A 19,737-nucleotide genomic window follows, 5' to 3' on the forward strand; every position below is an offset into this window, starting at 1 on the left:
CCTGCGAGGGTGTGTGTTTGTGTATTTTGCAAATTTTCAGTTAGCTGCTACTGCGTTGCTACAAATCAAAGGTGCAGCCTGTATTGAAGCTGTCATGAGTGACCTATTTCTTTTAGTAGTATGATCCGTAGAAAATGACAACTGTCTTCTTCACGAATGTGGTGAATGTCCTGGAGTGGAAGGAATAAGTATGGAGTCTTTAATTATTGATCCTGATGAAAATGAAAATGAAAGTGTTACATATGCCATATGGGAAAACAATAATCTCCTTTAAAAAAACTGTGCCACTTTCTGTTTTCGTATCGTACATTGCTGGTTTAACTGTAAGAATTGTAATTCATGACTACATCAAGAAAATCCAAAGAGAATTAATTGCTACCGAAAAGCACCGTATAAAATTTAAGATACAAATTCTATTTTACTTCATGTGGACTTCGCTGAAAACTGGACTGTTATTCTGCAAAGTGAAATTCAGAGTTATCACCAGAATATGAAACAACTGACAGTTTTATTGTAATAAACGACGATAAAACACACTATTCGGCTTATGTACTCATAGCCATAGACAAGATTCTAAAAATACTCGAAGAAAAGCAAAAATATATTTTATAGAAAAAGGTTTGAATACGAGAAAATAAGTGTCTACAATTTCCCAAACCGCGTCAGTGATTTCTGATGGTGCTGCATCCCTCTTTAAAAATCGTTTTCAGATGTTCGAGATGCAGACAGGTCGATAAAGCAGTGGTTTTGCAGTGAAACCGGCCATGCAAGGATCTCTGCGACGGTATTAAGGGGGGAGGTGTAAAGAATGTGGCAACGCGGCATAACCTTAGGCAAAAACAGATACAATATTAAAACCGCAGAAGAAAAAAATGAAATGAAATCTTTAAGTTCAGTGGTAAAGCGGCCATCTTGATGACGTCACTAACGGTACCTGCATCAGAATATGGGGTGCCACCACGAAAATTATTCGTGTAGACGATGTTTATGATCAAACAAATCTATCACCATCATTTCTGCACTAAACCTGCCACGGAAGCCATATTTCCTACATATGCTCCCCTACTATCACGTATAATTTCCATATACTAGAACTGAGTTTCAGAATTTTGAGCAAGGGTATAAGTGATAGTTACAATTTAGAATGATAAATTTGTGTCAAATAATTTAATAATTATAACTTAATTTTATTTTCACAAACTTACATATTTACTAGAATCATTACAATTAATAGGAATATTTAATTTACTGTGCTGTCGGATGACCTCTAGAAGAGGAGGATGTAACATGTGCGATTTAAAAACACTACGTACCTTCATCACTATCATTGTATTACAACTAACTGTCTTTACTCCGAAATTATGAGATGTTTACTAAACTTCAACATCAAGATCTCTTTCAATTTATGAACGTTTACAACTACATAATTAAATCAATTGGATTGAATAGTGTTAGGTTGTATATTGTGATTATATTGAATACGAGAAGAGTCTTAGCAGACATCATGATAAATAGCGTACATCTCGGTAGAAAACAATGTGTATGTTTTCCAAGTCAAATTACCTCTTGGAAAATAAATGAATTTCTTTCTTATTTGTTAATATACAAAACAATATCAAATAATAAGTGATCCCTGATACGCACGTTATTTCAGTGTCTTTGTACATCAAAATACAACTAAGAGTTAGAAAAGTAGAAAGATCTGTTCCAAAATTTAACGATAAATCATCGTTTCGGTAGTCTTCCTGGTCATATAGCAAAACATATCAGACAACTATCCGAAGATTGTTTGATTTTCGTAAGGTTTCAGTGTGGCATCTTGTCACAATGTTTCTTGTAGTAAAGCAGTGTATCTTAATCCTCCCATTATCTAGGCATTTTCTGTAACGCGGACTACCAAAGGGGATCATTGTGTGCCAACCTGTTGAAATTGAATATATCTCGCAAAAGAAGCCAATTAGAAACTCTCACAAAAATCTATAGGACTGAAGTGAACAGTACAGAGAATCAGACTAACAGCTATTTATTGTGGTACCATCTACGAGTGACACTTTAAATGTCAGCCACATCTCCTGCCAACAGGGGTGTATCTTGTACTCGCCAACTTAAAATAGTGAATTTATAACACTCATGAAACTCTCAAAATAAACAGTACATCTGATAAGACTAACCTCCAAATTGAGAAAACGCATGGTACGGTTATTTAGTATACTGCCATGCAGGACTAACACTATTAAAGGTCTGTCACATCTTCTACCAATGGAGAGGGGGGATTTGTGACCACCAAACTAAAATAGCAAATTTTATAACACACATATGTTTAATTTGAACTACTCTAGAGAATTTGAATTCGCTTTAGCTAATCATGTTCAGCAATAACCCGCCTTATGCAGATTTGTTTTGACATGTGATTAGTGTCATACTAAAGGCCTGCCTACTGCAGGAAACATATGTTAGTCGAACTCTTTAGAATGTCACTAATCACATCTCAAAACGACTCTGCATAAGGCCCAACATATTTTCTTACAATTTTAAAGAAACGATTAGAAGAATAATTACAAAAGATATACTGTGGTGGGCACAAAATATCTTCCATCGTTGGTCTAAGAGGGTTAAATCAGTGTTTGTAGTACGGCACTACTTACTTCGTGTTCTAGAGAAATAAATTAGTTATTAATTATCAATCAATATTCTACTGCTAGACGTAGTGGATATATTACTCGGTTTTAAATTTCCAACTTTTATTTTTAAGGTGTGAAAGAGCATTTGTACACTTTTGACGACATCGAACTCCTCGTATTTAACGCAATATTTGTCTTGTGTATACTCGATTTTTTTGTCCAATTTCTGAATTTTAAAAGTTTCCAATATACATCGAGAATGCACATTCATTGTGATAATGCTGTACTTTATTTGCGAATAGGGTTTCAATAAACATAATGCTTCAAGGATACTTTTATATTGTTAAACGAAAACGATACTTTATCCTAAATCACATTTCGATATGGATTATTTCGACTATCTCAGCACAACGGTTGGCTATATTTTGATTAGTAATGATCGGGTCGTTCCTAAGTTTTCTTATTCAAATTATGATATTAATATCTACTATTGCGTTCTTCCTGTAATTTCCATAGCTGAAGATCTATGAACATTTTGTTATTCCTAAATCTGTGGTCTCTACAGTTATTAATAATGTTGATTTATAATTTCAAAACATCTAACTCCTCTGTTGTTTTTTCTACCTTTTGGCCTACTGCTACCGATAACGAAGCACTCTTTTTGTTTACATTTATAGATATAGTTCCAGTTTCTATACCTTGCAAATCACTTGCTACAAAATGCCACAAAGTGTATGTCCCTTTCTCATTTTCTTGTATTTTATGTATTTTATCTTTTAACCGGTTCTGTACGTAGATAAGTTTTTGATTTAATCTCTTCTTTAAAATATTGTCTAATATTCACCGACACTTTATTATTCTCTATTTGAATCTAATTCTTAAAATCCGCGATCATCTGTTTACTTTTATTTACTAACTCTACTAACATATGTACAGTATATTTTTATCTTCAATGATTTGCTTCAAAATATCCAGCACAACAACGTCAATGGATCTGGTGAGCTCGCTGCTAACTCTGTTTCTGTTCCCAGCCCCCACAATTTCCTTTTATCTGCTTAACTCCCAGCTTCAACAAGGCTCGTGTTGTTTTTCGGTCCTCTGAGTAGTTTCAGCTAAAGGGTCAGAGTTCAACGATATTTTAATAAAATATCATTTACCTCATCTTTATTACACGGCCGCATCGAGTTTTAAACACCGTACATGATACCAGAGTGGGCGTAACTGACATTTAACTAACTCACATTTTAACTTCCTTGTTTTGCAACTCGAATACGAGTTTGACTGGTGCCCATCCACACCAAAGTTTACAATCTATTGCCTTTCGCTCTTAACATAACACCACACTGCAATGTACTGTTAAATGAATCATAACAGTAACAATACTAACAAGACTTCATGAGCAATATTCTAGCTTACCATTTAACAATCCTTCAAATTTTAAGAAAACAATTAATGATTACTTTTATTATTACTATTTAAGCAATTCTGTTTTTGGAGTATAGAGTTTCGAACCCAAAATCCGACGCTATGGAATGCATTTATTTAAATTTACGCAAAGCCGCGACTAGTGCTGCGTTTACACCACACTTAATTTAATAAAAATAAAAAAAGTTACTTTGTTCAACTTCGTAAAACAATGGCTAAATACCATTTATTAATATTTTTCGTTTCTTAATTGTATCTTGGGTCCAAAACAAAAGGAAAATAGAACGACAAAGCACGAAGAAATTAATATATGTTTTCGTAACCATATTTCACTATCTTGAGTTTCTACACGTAATCCCTCTTAATAAAATGAAATATAGTTAGTAGTAAATTTAAGCATTATACAATGGGATACAGACAAAATCTCGCGGCCGAAACATCGCCGCCCAAAACCTCGCGTGGCCAAAACCTCGCCTCCCAAAACCTCGCGGGCCAAAGCCTCGCCGCTCAAAATCTTGCGAGACCAAAACCTCGCCGCCCAAAACCCTGTGAGCCAAAATCTCGATTGGTCAAAACCTCGCGGACCAAAATCTCTCTTGGCCAAAAATTTGCGGAATGAAACCTTTTCTTAAAATTTACCCAATGAGTTTCTTAATATGCATTTCCACATTAATAATAATAACAATAATAATAATAATAATAATAATAATAATAATAATAATAATAATAATATACAAAACATCGTGTGTGTTTCCTTTCTTGGGGTATTCCCGTTTTTTCTCACTTTCTTCTTTCCATAATTTCCTTCATCCTGATCATCTATGTCTCCTTTAACCTACAGTACATAATCGAGGGACGTAAAACTCACATATTATTTCATACTTTCATAAATATTATTCGATTTTGTTAGAATTGCCTAAGGTGACCGTCAAAGTGAAATAAAAACCATACCAGGCTCAAGCTCCATCTACATTGAAAATTTGATCGAGACAGGTCGGGTGGTTCAAGAGTTATTAAGTCACAAACGCAGCCAATTTAATTTGTATGTATTTCTATGTGTTTCTCCCTTTCCCTCCCCCTTCCCGCCAAAGTGAAATTATAAAAAGCATCCCAGGCGGTAACCTGATCTGTCTGGCAAAGTCAATCGAGATTGGTCTCTTGGTTCAAGAGTTATTAAGTTTTGTTTATTTTCATATATATCTCCCCCTTCACTTCATTATGCCGTCAAAGTGAAATTACAAGAGACATCCCAGGCCGGAACCCCATCTGTGTTGAAAATTTGATCGAGATCGGTCGGGTGGCTCAAGAGGTATGATGTCACAAACATAGTAATTTTGATTTTTATATATACAGATTTTCAAAGAACACGTTAGAATATTTTCTTGTCATTATTATAATGCAATTATGTGTTATTAAAAATATATACATATAGCAATATATAGAGCATTCTACATCGAAGAAATCGTCGTGACGAGGTTTTATACTGATATTTCTTCCCAGGCAAAATTACGTCCCGCGTAATTTAGACCAGGCGAGATTATGTGTCCAGAGATCAGGACCGCGAGATTTTGGGACGCGAGGTTTTGGCAAGGCGAGGTTTCGGCCTGGCGATGTTTTGTCCCGCGAGGTTTTGGGCGGCGAGGTTTTGGCCAGACGAGCTTCCGACCCGGCGACATTTTGGTCTGCAAGGCTTTAGGCGGCGAGGTTTTGGCCAGGACAGATTTTGGTCCGCGAGGTTCTGGTCGCGAGGTTTTGTACCCAAACCTTATACAATAGTATTCAGGGAAAAATATTTTATTCTCATGAATAATTTAACAAAGCTATCATTTGATAAAATTGCTTCTTTATTGCGTATTCTTTTATTAAAAAGAACAATATAAAATATTGTACTTTTCATTTAACATAATCCTTGGCACATTGCTTTGAAAGCAAAGGATTAAATAATAAGTCATTTATACTGTTTAAATTTAAATATTCCAATTTAAGTAACCTAAGTAAAATAAAGATTTTTAAATACAATGTTTATCAAAAAGGTATGTAACTAAACGGCATACACTTAACAACACACTTTTACCTTCAACCCATGGCGTATCTATCTGAAGGAAATCTTATTTTGATCTACAAATTTTATTCCTCTGAAGCTCATTAGTAAGTATCCAAAAACGCAATTAACTGTAAGAAAAACTCGTATTAAGTATACGATAGTTAATACTTCATAAAGAATCCCTCCAATGCCTCAAAAGAGTTACATATACTTAGGTCCAAAATTCTATCAATACACAACTGTAACAGATATGATGATGAGGATGTAACGTTAAGGAATATTGCAAGCAGCTCCACCATCGCAACTAGTACGCAACTGATAGGTATTTTTTAAACACACGTACATATGAAATAACATATGTCTTGAAGACAATAACGGTAATAATAAAACATAAACTGTCAGACAAATTATTTTAACACATATTTACAAAGGAGATAATAAAGATGAACACATGAGCATGTCGCACAGAAAGAAAATGGAACGAAAGAACACAAAGAGCAACAAAACTTCAAATATATACAAATACACACACGCACACACACGCGCGCAGGCCCGCATGCACACAGACATTATATATATATATATATATATATATATATATATATATATATATATATATATATATATATTGGGTGTTTCCAAAAACACAGACAACGTTTGCGAGGTGATTTCTGACGAAAGGTGTAGACCAACCTAGGTGCACGAATGCTTTCTTTCGGAGTTATAGGCTGCCGAAAACATGAGAAAATGAACTGTAAAGGTGCAAAGCTCCAGGACTATGAGAACTACCGTAGTCGGGTCAAGACTTCACTTAGGAGCTAGTATGTACCCTATCCAAATATCCATGTTTCATAATCCTGAGGTACTTACATAACAATTTTTGTAGAGCCAGTTTGGCTACGGGCATATAATTTAAAGTACGCACCAAATCCCTTGATAAAAATTGTTACGGAAATACCGCAGGATTCTGAAACATGGATATAGGATAGTTCACATACTTGTTCCTAAATAAAGTCTTGACCCGACTACGATAGGCCCCATAGTTTTGGAGCTAGAGCTCTGAAACTCATGTTTTTTACAGACTATAACTCCGGAAGGAAGCATTTGTGCAGCCAGGTTAGTCTATACTTTTTGACTTATCTTGGTGTCAGGAATTATCTAACAATCGTTGTTGGTTGTGTTTTCATTATACTATATAAAAGGTCTAACATCATTTGGCAGTGTTGATTGTACAAATTTTGCAAAACAACACTGAAATAATATTATTCCGTACTGAGGCAACTACCGTTTCTACTTACTACATAGAACTTGGAAATATAACCAACTAATAATTTAAAATTTAATTATTTTGCCCTAGTTCTATCAATTTCGAATCATACCTTTTTTAAAAATTCGGAGAAGTATTTAATATTATGGTCATTTTGCTCCTTGAGTCCTGTGGTCAATGTTGATTAGCAGATTTGGGCGGAAGGCAGCGCGAATTAATGATGCATCATAAGTTCCATTATGTCATTTAACATTATTTTCATTCCTGAACCTTTACTACTTAGGTTTTCCGCTGCTCACAAATATTTCATTGGTACATAATTTAATACTCTACAACAAACAATCTTGAAAGAAAAGATGCTTTTATAAAATTTACAGCGAGAGAAACATTCAGATCAGATACCAGAAAATATATCATAGGGAATTATAATGACAACTATGCTACTAACTTACTAACTGGGTAACCAATTCACTCAAGTCGTTTCTTCAGGCCAAACCTAAGATATAATTTTCTTCATTGTACATTATACTCAAACAATATTATATTTTACAATAAATAAATTCCCAACAACCTAAGTACTTTTACGTAACAAAATTATAATTTTCTCTTCCAGTGAGTGCGGGAGGTGTCTTTGGATTGTTCATTGGAGCAAGTTTCCTCTGTTTTGTAGAATTGTTCTACTATGCATTGATAAGACCATGGTTCATCTATTATGAACGGAAGGGAAGAAAAATACGTTAGTAATGCAACATTTCCGAGAGATATACTGTTACTTGACTATTAGCAACAAATATTGTACTTTCTTGTTTCCACATTCTTCTGCTTTATATATATATTAGATACCTATGACGCAATTTACTGAAGCAAAATTTTGTGAAATGTTGTACTGAATTCATAAGACTTGGTTTAGGTGCTGTGTTTACACACATGTAATTCGAAAGTAAATTTAATGTACTGATGAGTAGTGTAAAGACTAACAAAATATGTATTTTTTCTTACGTTATATTTACTACTTTCAACGTATTTTATGTATATTGAATTATTAGTAAAATATCTCGAAAAGAATCACAAGTACCTACATCACGGCTAACAACACAACACTCTTTTCTGGTAGTAAATTTCAACACATGTTAAAATATTTTTTCTTTATTTTAATTATTAAAAATTTATTACTTTAAGCACTTTATTCACCTTGTAAGTTGGCTACTATAATATCAATTGATGTGCAAAATATATATCCACAGTCATGTATTCGTGTGTTTAAATGCAAAAGACAAAATATAATTGTTTTGCTTCGCACATGCATTTTGTTTCACTTTCATCTCTTTGAAACTTAATTGCGCAGTGTTGGAATTTAATAGAATTTAAGAAAAGAGCTTTGCGACTGCAGATAGATTTTGTCTTAAGCCATCAAACACATTCATATATGCTGACAGTGATTCAAATTGGATAATTATATAAGCCCATTTTAAAAAATTGTAACTGTGTTAAAATTACTTAATGTGGGATAAAACCATACATGAATACAGTATAAAAAAGCACCGTTGAAGTACAGTGTAGAGGTGGGTGATTATCTTCAGTATTTTCTGGTAATCAATTAACATTAGACACTCCCTTTGGGCCTTTTAGTTTCTATATTGTAGAAATATTGACAGCGGTTTGATTGGGATTAAATCATCTTATAATTTTAGTTCTGTTGTTATTATAGTATGTATTTATACCTTTTGTTATTCACTTAGACAGATTCAGAAGGTCTACCTTGTAGGTACAGCACATACGCCTTTTGGCGTGGTAGAGACGTGTTTGGTAATTGGTGGGAGTTCATGTGGTTCGGATTCAACGTTACACCGTAAGTGCCTGCCACATAGAATATCAGCACTAAAAATCAACGTTAAATTTCAAATCAAGAGAATTCCGAAACTATGTTTAACTAAACCACTAAAATAAATAAACAATTCAACATATCCATTTACACAGCTCTGGCCCAATTTATCAGATATATTTGTTGAAATATTGCTTGATCCTAAGTTCTTTTATACATTTCATGTGTTATTTTTCTACATATTGATAGATAAATAGATAACTGTTACTATTAACCCTCCCGTTGCCATGCTTTCTAACACCTTTATTTTACCAAGAGGGATATTTTGACCACCCCAATATAATTTTGTGATTTAGAGTAAGATTTGATTTGGATTCTGTTATTTTCAATGAATATCTTTATTTAGGATTGAAATACACTGTTACAAGTTATTAAAAATATTTAAACAGATCATATGTGCAAAGTAGAATATTTTTATCATTCATTTAAGAAATTCAGTATTTGACACCTGTAAAATAAAAAAAAATGCATGCATTTTGGCTTTCGTAGCAACAAACTAGTACTTAGCTTCAAAACAAAAATAACATTTCTGAAGTGTTCATTCAGGTATATTTTTTGCACTTAACATGCACTTAACATGATATCAGAAAAGAAAAGTTATCGAAGAGTTACATTACCTCTCCACAGATCTGAAACGACTGTGCGATGTTTGTCACTATGACCAGACATAATAAGACTTACTCATGCAGTATACATTTCTGTTGCACTTGCATCTCTCCACGTCTTTTGTTTGGACAAATAAGCTACATTCCAAATATAAATTTCTCTTTTCTCTTCCGTTCGTTTCCTCGACTGCAACGGTCACAATTTCTGGTGCAATAATAACGTAAAAACTGTTATTTTTCTGGTTACCAGATTATAACGGTCACAATTTTTGGTGTAATAATAACGTAAAAACTGTTATTTTTTGATGTTTTCTAATTGTTCATTTGGTTAGATGTTATGTTCAAGATGTTGTGAAGTCGGCGCGTCAACTATTGGTGGTTCACTGGAAAATTCTAAACAAGATACAAATATATCCTAGATACAAATATATCTCCAACGTCTCCATCTTCCTCGTTTACTTGCTCACGTGAATGTGTATTATCTTCTGATATTTTATCCTCAACTTCATCTATTGCTGTGATATGGTCTTTGTCGACTGGTTCTGTACACTCTTTCAATTCACTGTCAATGTCCCACTCATTTGCATTGTCACTGACTTCGGTATTGTCTAGACTTTCCTTTATCTCATCTCTAGATAGTTCTTTTGGCATCCATACTTGCGGTTGAAATCTGGTCATATAATTTCAGCCTAACAGCGAACATCTAACTCACCTCAACACAGAAGAATATTATGTTATTCGAGCTAAACAATAGATGTATTGTAAGACTCAACAGTGGAAAAGTTAAATACCGAAGATGAATGAGAGAAATATTTCGTGAAGCCTTCATTTCTGACAAATAATAAAACAAGGCATTTTGTTCCAAGCGGGGTAGTCTCACAACTCCATTAATATATATCGTCAATAATAACTTTAAAAACAAAGAAATGGGTCAGTTAGGAGTATGAATACATTTTCAATCCTTTTAGGAGAAAGTCGTGAAACCACAAGTATGTACCTCTTCACATGAAATTATTGTAGGAAATAAATCAACCTGAGATACTCAGAGTACCCCGCTCGGTAATGCGAGGGTTAACTTTTCTCTCGTTTCCTTTAATTAATTGGCTAAATATCTCGGAAAGTGTTATTTGTAATTAATTGTAAATTTAGCAAATTCTGTGCATATTGTATTGTTGGAAAACCACATATTTCACACAGTCTAATAGTGTTTTGCAAACGATCCTTCCAAAGTAAAACTGAAATAATACAATGTAAAGAAAGTACATTTAGCATTCAATGTAATTATAGTTGAAGAAAACGGCAAATATTATGATATTGATGAATGCAAAAAGAAGCAAATAATCCCTTTTAGCGAACTAGGATGCTAAATATATGTATTAATTGTGAGTGCATTGATATTAATGAAATGTCGGATAAAATAATACACCAATACAGTAAATACCATCCAAATTCAATAAATATATTATTTATTCTATATCATTTCATGAAATTACTCATAGTGTTGTAATATTCATTGTATGTTCAGGAAGTAATCAAATGTTAAATTTCATTTTCCAATTTAATTTGTAAATATGTGTATTTCTAGAAAGGTTATCCATAGAAGAGATTAATGATAACCTATTTATTTATTTACATTTATCACGGATGAAAAACTATGAATAATAAAAATTATGAATGAACTATGAACACATTACTATTGTACGAATTGTAATGTTGAAATCAAAAAAGACAAATTGGTAGAATATTATTTGAAAATATAAGCGGTTACTGCGATAATTCAATATTTTGTTATTTTTATGTGTTTGTTAAATAATTTCTTTTCGTTCAGTATGATCTCAGTCGAAAGTTCAGGGTTTAACAGAATTAAAAGTGAGGGTTGCTCTCAGTTTGAGAAATTGTGCAGTGTCGTGAGCTTCAATTTGACTAAAAGGATGAGAGGTAGTTTGTATTAAAGGTAATACAGGTTGATTCAACACAAGTTTCAAAGTCAATATTAATTATGAGATCTTTTCATCGGTATCTGCATACACAGCAGCCTTTGTGTCGTTCTGAAATTCGTTGAGAATATTTTGAAACTCAAGTGTTATGTTTAGAGTAGGGACTAAGCAGCTGACTAACGTGATTTCCACGTCTCAGGACTATGTTGTACTTCCACCGCGAACACAAAAATTAGAATGTAAACTTGAGTAGTCGTTCAGAGAATTATCTATTTCATACTTGCATAAAGCATTAATTGTATAACTGTATCAGATTTACACAATCATGTCAGTTTGAGAAAAGGCTGATAATTTAGAAGAACTAAGAGCAGTGCTAGAGAAAAATGTTTTGTTTTGGTGTTTAAAGTTTAATTTGTGGTAAAGCTTAAAGAACCGTTAGAATATGAAACACCTAATAAGTTATAAACAGATCAACTAAAATAATTTTATAATAAACACTTTAAAGGGATGGTAAGGATCTACGTTATTAATAACTACTGAAATTGTAATATTAAAAAGCTTTTGTTATAAATGTTTAAGAGGAATGTTAAATAAATTATATCGAAAAAAATACTGTTGAAAAGATTTACTTAAAGTTACGAATATTATCAGAATTACTTAATGACTACAATAATACGAGTACATAGAACAATTAACGTAAGGTATATATAAGACAAATGAGCAAATAATATTGAAAAATATTCAAAATATATAATATAGGCAGATTAAAACCTAAATATAAAATTGGTGATTATGTAAGTGAAAGTAAATGTAGAATTTTATTTGAAACTGAATATACGCCCGACTTGTCGACAGAAGTATTATTGAAGTTGTTTCTTCCAATGCAGCAATATACATAACAATATATTTAAATCATGAAGTTAAAGTAACATTTTAGCAACTACAATTATTATATTGAAATATGAAGATAAGTATATAGTTGAGAAACTATCACAAAAAAAGTAATAAAGTTTATCTTGATTGGTTATCGCTTGATAAATCATATACTACTTACCATATATAAATACAATGTTGTGTTGTAATTTAATGCCCTTAACTTTTTATGCATATTATGGATAATAGGCTTAAGAAAAAATGTTTTGTAAAATTGTAGTAACAGTTGAGTAAAATGAAGATTTTATAAGTTACATAAAATCGTTCTTAAAGTTTGGATAATATATAACTTCGCATAAATAGTATAGTTTAAATAACTTTCCTTAAGAGCGGTTTAAAATACAAGGTAGGGATATTAAATAACAAGACTGCCCACGTCCTGTCACGCATTATCGTGGGAGGAGGTAGGTAATGATATGTTGTTGATCTTGAACCTTTATGAGCAGCCACTGTTTGTTTCATAATTCTGAAAGCTTTTCTTTTCTTTGCAGGCTGCATGAAGAGGACTGTGTTCTCTAGTAGTGCCGGAATCATGGTGAACAGTAAAGTTGAGCAGCGCAATAACATCAAATTTCTGGTGAAGCTTTAAAAAATAACCCGACGGAATATTGTGCAATATTAAAGAGTGTATGGTGATACTGCTATGCTACGTGCGCGAGATTTCGGATGGCACAAACGATTTTCAGAAGGTAGGAAACAGGTTGAAGATTATGAACGACCAGGCCGCTCTTTGAGTTCAAGGACGGACGAAAATGATCAGAAAATTAATGAACTTGTGAGAAAAGACAGACGTCTGAGAATTCGGATGAGCTTAGTCATGACGAACATTAACAAAGAGACAGAAACACAAATTTTGCATGACAATTTAAACATTACAAAAGTTTGTGCAAAAATTGTCCCGAAAAACCTGTCTCAGGAAAAAAAGACATTCGAAAGACCATTTGCTGTGACGTCATGGACCGACTCAAAGAAAATCCAGACTTGCTAACACGTGACATCACATGTGATGAAACATGGCTTTTCCAGTATGATCGCGAGACTAAGCGTCAATCCATGCACTGAAAGACTCCCACATCGCGAAGAATGAAAAAGGCACGAATGAGCAAGTCGAAAGTGAAGGCAATGCTCATTGTTTCTTTCGATATCTGGGGTATCATTATGACTGAATGGATGACTCAGGGTCAAACGGTGATTCAGACCTACTACAAAGAATTCCTAATCAAGCTGAGGGAAAGAATAAGGAAGAAGAGACGGGATTTGTAGAAAACGATGCATGGATCTTCTGTCAATACAATGCACCTGTTCATAATGCCCTTCCTGTGAACCAGCTTTAGCAGCCAAGCGCATTCTTGTGCTCGACCATCCTCCGTATTCCCTAGACCTGGCTCCCTGTGACTTTATCTATTCCCAAAAGTGAATGGTGCATTGAAGTGTACACTTTTTCAGTCTGTGGAAAAGGTGAAACGAAAAACGGCAGATTTGTTGAACAGGGTGACATCTTATGACCTACAGCATTGCTTTGAACAATGGGAGGCACTTTTGCAGCGGTATATAGATAGGGGAGGGGAGTATATTGAAGGGGAAAACAGTCAATTGTAACTTTCTTTGCTATACATCACATTTATGACACCACTCTCGTTATTTAATTGCCACACATTTTAATTACTGGTTTGGTGTTTTCAGCGACTTAAAATTGATTATGGATTAATATCAGATTATTTGATAGCTACTAAGGTTTGTCAGTGCAAGGGTAGAAGTTTTAAAGACTGGAGAAGGATACTTGATTAAAAAAATCTACTACTACATGATGACGAGAAGTTATCTAGAGTTAATCTGCGCAAGCTAAAATGAATTTTCACAAATTAACAAAAATCAAGAAATAAACAATAGTGTTATTCTGTAAATTTCATGGACACATGTATACACAAATATATTGCTTAATATGGCTACATAGTTACATGATGTTTTTAAGGTAAATGCAATTATATTAGTAAGAACATTCTTCCTATGGGATTTTAGAAAGTATACATAAAACGATGCAGAGTAGTGGAACTCAAACACTCAATTGGTTTATTGTGAATTTAGAATAGATGTTTAAGAAAATACGTGCAACATATACCATATACAAGCAGATAGTTTAAAGGATATATTTAATCATATACAAAAACAAAACTCACTTTCCTTAATTATGATATCGGATTGGAATAGAAAAGTTTGTGTAATCTACTTAATGAAATAATTGAAAGATATTAAGATCATAAAATAATTATGAAAAGTTTAAAGATCGTAACGGGTAATAAGTTTTGAGAACTTTATGATACGAAGAATTGTTTAAAAATATTGATTGTTTATATGATCAGTTAATATCTCCTTATGCTTTTGTTAATTCTTAATATATAACTAATTCTCTGCTAACAGGTCTCCAGTTTTTTCATTCGAGTATAGATAATCATTGTTGATGTTGCTCCTTATATTCCAACCTAGCTCTAAAATAGCTAAATTATTAATAATATATTTTGAATTTAGATTAACGTTAGAACAATATTTGGAGGCTCAGAAAAAAGTATATTGAAATTTTATTTAAGTTACATTCTAGAAACTCCATTTCGTCGGTGAACTAAATTAAATTTTGTTTTATAGAATTCTCAAATCGCCTTGCTGTCGCCTCAAGATTTGATAATTTTCTACCCTACGGAGTGAGGGGCAAACGTGCTTATGTTTCATTAATTATCGGGTCACAGGCGGATTCAGAACGGACTTCTGAGGCAGAGATGGGTTGTAATACTGCTACTTACAGATACTTTTAAGATTCAAAACTCTGGGATGGGTTTTATTTATATATAAAATAAGAAAGCTTCCTCTTCTGTGGGGGCAATCGCCCCGATCGCCCCTCCTGGATACGTCATTGTATTGGGTGTTGTTATTTCCCAAATGATGGTTTATATTGTCTAGAAACTGTCATGTGAACAAACTACAAATATTTGTTAATTTTCCGGAACAACGTGTTACACTTGCATAAAGCAACAAATCATGAAGAAGAATCCTCTCCGGCGAGCCGAGCTTGAAACTTTTGTTCAGTCAATGGGTGCTGCACTTACTACGTTTTCACCACGTTAAACAATTTTGTCTCCGTGAGATCTTTTAAGCTTTTTATCTCATGCTCTGAGAGCCAAGTTACATTATTGCGACTGGGACACTGAACACAAAATGTAAGGCAATATTCAATTTGTGATCGAAAGCGAGTTTCATATACAGTAGAAGCAGATCATTTTATTGCTCTAACAAGTCGTAATGGTAATTGTTTATTTTCCTTAAAACAGGAAACAATACTCATTGAGTTAAGTTTGATATGCGTAAATGAGATAATGAAATTCATGTCATGGGCAGTGACATCGTAGTACGAGTGAAGAAGCAGTGAACGCTTTTTTAGGGCAGCCATTGCATAGTTCTGGAAGCAGAATGAACTAGTAATTGTGTAGCAGTCAGCCATGAAGAGAAAATGAGGAGGACTTCCAAATCTTCCGTCTGAGTGCAAGTATAGTGTGATATAATGTTATACGCAAGTGATAAACAAAATTTCCCATAGATTCTCGTTATACGCCGCATTACATGACTTCTCGCAAGTAGAAAGATTTGTTCTAATTATCTGACCATCAGACTAAAATAAATGAGTATATGAAAGAGAAAGGACGTAAATCATAATGATAGGAGTGCTCAAGAATACACATATTTACACAAAAGTATGTTTTTTTTTTTTAATATTTTTGTTGCTGCTTCTATTTGTCTATGTAATTTGTAGGTTTCTGTCTGAAAACATTAAATTACGATATACCTTAGTCAAGTAATGCAAGTACAGTTGATTCTAGTCTATAACTTCGTGGCAAGGTATCTCTTCCCTTCCATGGTTTTCCGACTATTGGTAAGAAAGAAGATGGGTTATGAGGAAATGCGATAAGCTTTGTGGGTGTCCGAAACCAATAAACTCAAGGTTGACTTAAATATATACGACGTCAAATATGTTGCTTGTTGACATTGTTAAATTCAACTTGTTTGCCCCATACACGGAAGAAACCCGCACAGTTGGTCACAAGGTGATATTTTAGCACTTAATAATGTACGGCCAATATTATATTATTACTAATAATAACCATTTATATATTCTGTCAGCCAACACACGATTTTGAGTTGAAGTTTTTGACATTATTAGAACTATACACCTTATTTCTAAAGTAAGGCGTATACTATTAACATTATAAGTATATAAATTCTAAATATAACTACCCGGTTTTTAAGTTTCATGATCCTTATAATGTTTAACTTCTGATATGTGTTTACCTTTATTTTAAATCGCTAATCTGTAGTTATAGTTCTTTGCCTAACAAAATGTAAATAATATTATCTTTATCTATAAAAATACATTATGCTATGCATTACAAAATGTTAAACAAATTGTGGCTCGGGTCGTTTGCTATTTTAATTGTTCAATTTCTTTTTACCATTTTATTTCTATTTGGATTGTGCTTCTTCAAAGAAAAACAAATTCTCTACTTTGATCAAAGCTAATTTCCGGAAATGCAGTACATATCTAAGGAAAATTAAAATGTGTAACATTTGGGTCATCTAGTAATTCCATAATTTATTTATCGTGTCAAATTTTCTTATTTAACATTATTACTCAAACTAGTATATCCTAATAAATGGCATTTATTTTGATAAATCGCTTGGACATATTAGTTTACCTGCTTAACTTTAAAATTATTAAATTTCTGGGAGATTTTCAAACATAATCCACAGTACAATTTATGGGAATTATGACTGTAGATATCCATAATTTGAATTGTTATTCCGGGCCTCATTTTTCATTCAAATTTATTATTTTGTTCAAATCCATGAAAAAATGAAAACAAAAATTTTAGGAAATACGTGACTACACCACATGTTTATTTTTTGCTAAATTGGAATGACATGTTTCTATCCATTTCACTATCTACAACTATTCATTTGAGAAAATGTTATGTATTATAGAGCGACATATGGGACGTTGTTGTCAGAAATAAAAGGAGTTGTTACGGAACATTTTATTTTTCAATACGATCTTACATTTCATTTACGGTAATGATTACTTGTACTTGCCAGTTCCGATAGAGGCAAATGTAAATTTTGTTCGTACTGTTATAACGAATTAATTATGAGAGTATTTTCGGCGAACACTTTCAGCTCTCGTGTGAACGTTTGTCTTCTATTTATTTTTATGGGTAGAAACCACACATAGAAAGAGCTAATTCTTAGATTATATGTATCGACACATCTATCTGATTCAGTAGCTTGACCTAAATGTTAAAGCGGACAAGCACACACAGGCAAAATTGAGTGGTATCTACCACAAGGAAATCTCGACTAGCCCAAACTTCAGTTGCAGTGCGTGAATGCGCCGCCTTCAAGTTTTGGAAACCTTTGTTCGCAAAGCGGGTAGCCGAATCAAGGAAACTTGTACCTTTACGAACACAGTAAAACATTGTATATAATTCTGTACGGAATTTTGGTTGAATACGTCTGAGATTTTTCTCTTTCATAATACAATGCTTTCTCTTCTCTTGAACTACTAAAGCAAAGTCCAGTGCACAATAAACAAATACACTACACATAAAAAAATCTATGTTAAAACAACATCCGAGATTGTTGGGTAATTTTTCCACTTTGCCATTAGAATTACCACTTAATATCGTCCGATTTGTACTGTGCTTTTTCCCGTTCTAAAATATTTTCTACATAATATGATAAATTTATTTAAACTCATAATACAAGTCCAAAATGCTTTGAGAGTGACTATAAAATATTATTCGTGTCAATGTTCCTCCCTTTCCATTCCTTCTTAGTACATACATGTATATACAGGGTGAGCATATACAGTACACACATACACGAACATGCACATACATATATCTCAGGTGATTTCTGAAATGAAAGCAAGTAAAAAAAAGAGCAGGTGTGTGTAAAAAGAATCAGTAAAAAATAAATATAAACAATAATAATCTTGCGTAAAAGAATGGTTACAAGCAAGGAAAATAATATAAAAATTAGAAAAATAATATAAAATTTAAAATATCAAAAATCTCTTGTCGGGGTTTTTCTACATAGGCAAGAACGCTGATTGGACTCATCTCTTGCCACCAAGTGCAAAAGTAGCGCTAGTGTAGTAGAAATCTAGCATTCTGTAAGACTGTGGAAAATTTTCCTACAGGAATTTTCCCTCGGAGTTCTGTGCGGTTTTCGTAGTCTTTCATAGCGTGTTTTTATTCGAAGCCACTTTCTGACGGAAGTATTGAGTCACGTGGTGTGTGATGTTATGTTCTTCATGTAGTGGGGAATAATATGGTTCCAATATGCACAGTTTTATTTTTTGGTGAATGTATTTATGTATGCCTCACTTAATATGGTCGCAAATGCACCAGTTTTTTTTTGTTTTTGGTAGAGGTATGTTTGTACTGCCGTGTAGAGACATAGAGTGTTAATGACCTCCAAAATATTGGATTTTGCTTATATCGTACCTCACAGAGTGAGGTAGGGAATCTTATTTTAAGGGAATTTGTTTTTGGGTAGGGTTATTATCTCTAGTCATTACATTCAGAAAATATAAATTGTATTTTGATATATTGTACCTGATGGGCTGGCTTTTAGGTGGTCGTATTTACGAGGGTTTGTTTGGATAGAGTCATTAACTTTATTAACTAAATTCAGGAAATGTCTTTTGATTGGTTAAAGATGTGACATCCACATATCTTGAGAATTGATTGGTTCGTTAATTACTCATTATTGCATTAGATAAAACGTATTGTTGAGTGTGAAATGTCTTTGTGTGTGTCTGTTCACTTGTTTATTGAAAAAATAAAAGGCTATTTATATATAAGGTAAGTAAATATATGTTATCATTAGTATAAAGTGGAAAACATGCGCTAACGGTAAAATAAACTGAAATAATAATGATATTGATATTAATGTTAATTATAATAATAATAGCAATAA

This window comes from Thermobia domestica, chromosome 13 (assembly GCF_964235325.1).
Source record: "Thermobia domestica chromosome 13, izTheDome1.hap1.1, whole genome shotgun sequence".
Taxonomy (NCBI): domain Eukaryota; kingdom Metazoa; phylum Arthropoda; class Insecta; order Zygentoma; family Lepismatidae; genus Thermobia; species Thermobia domestica.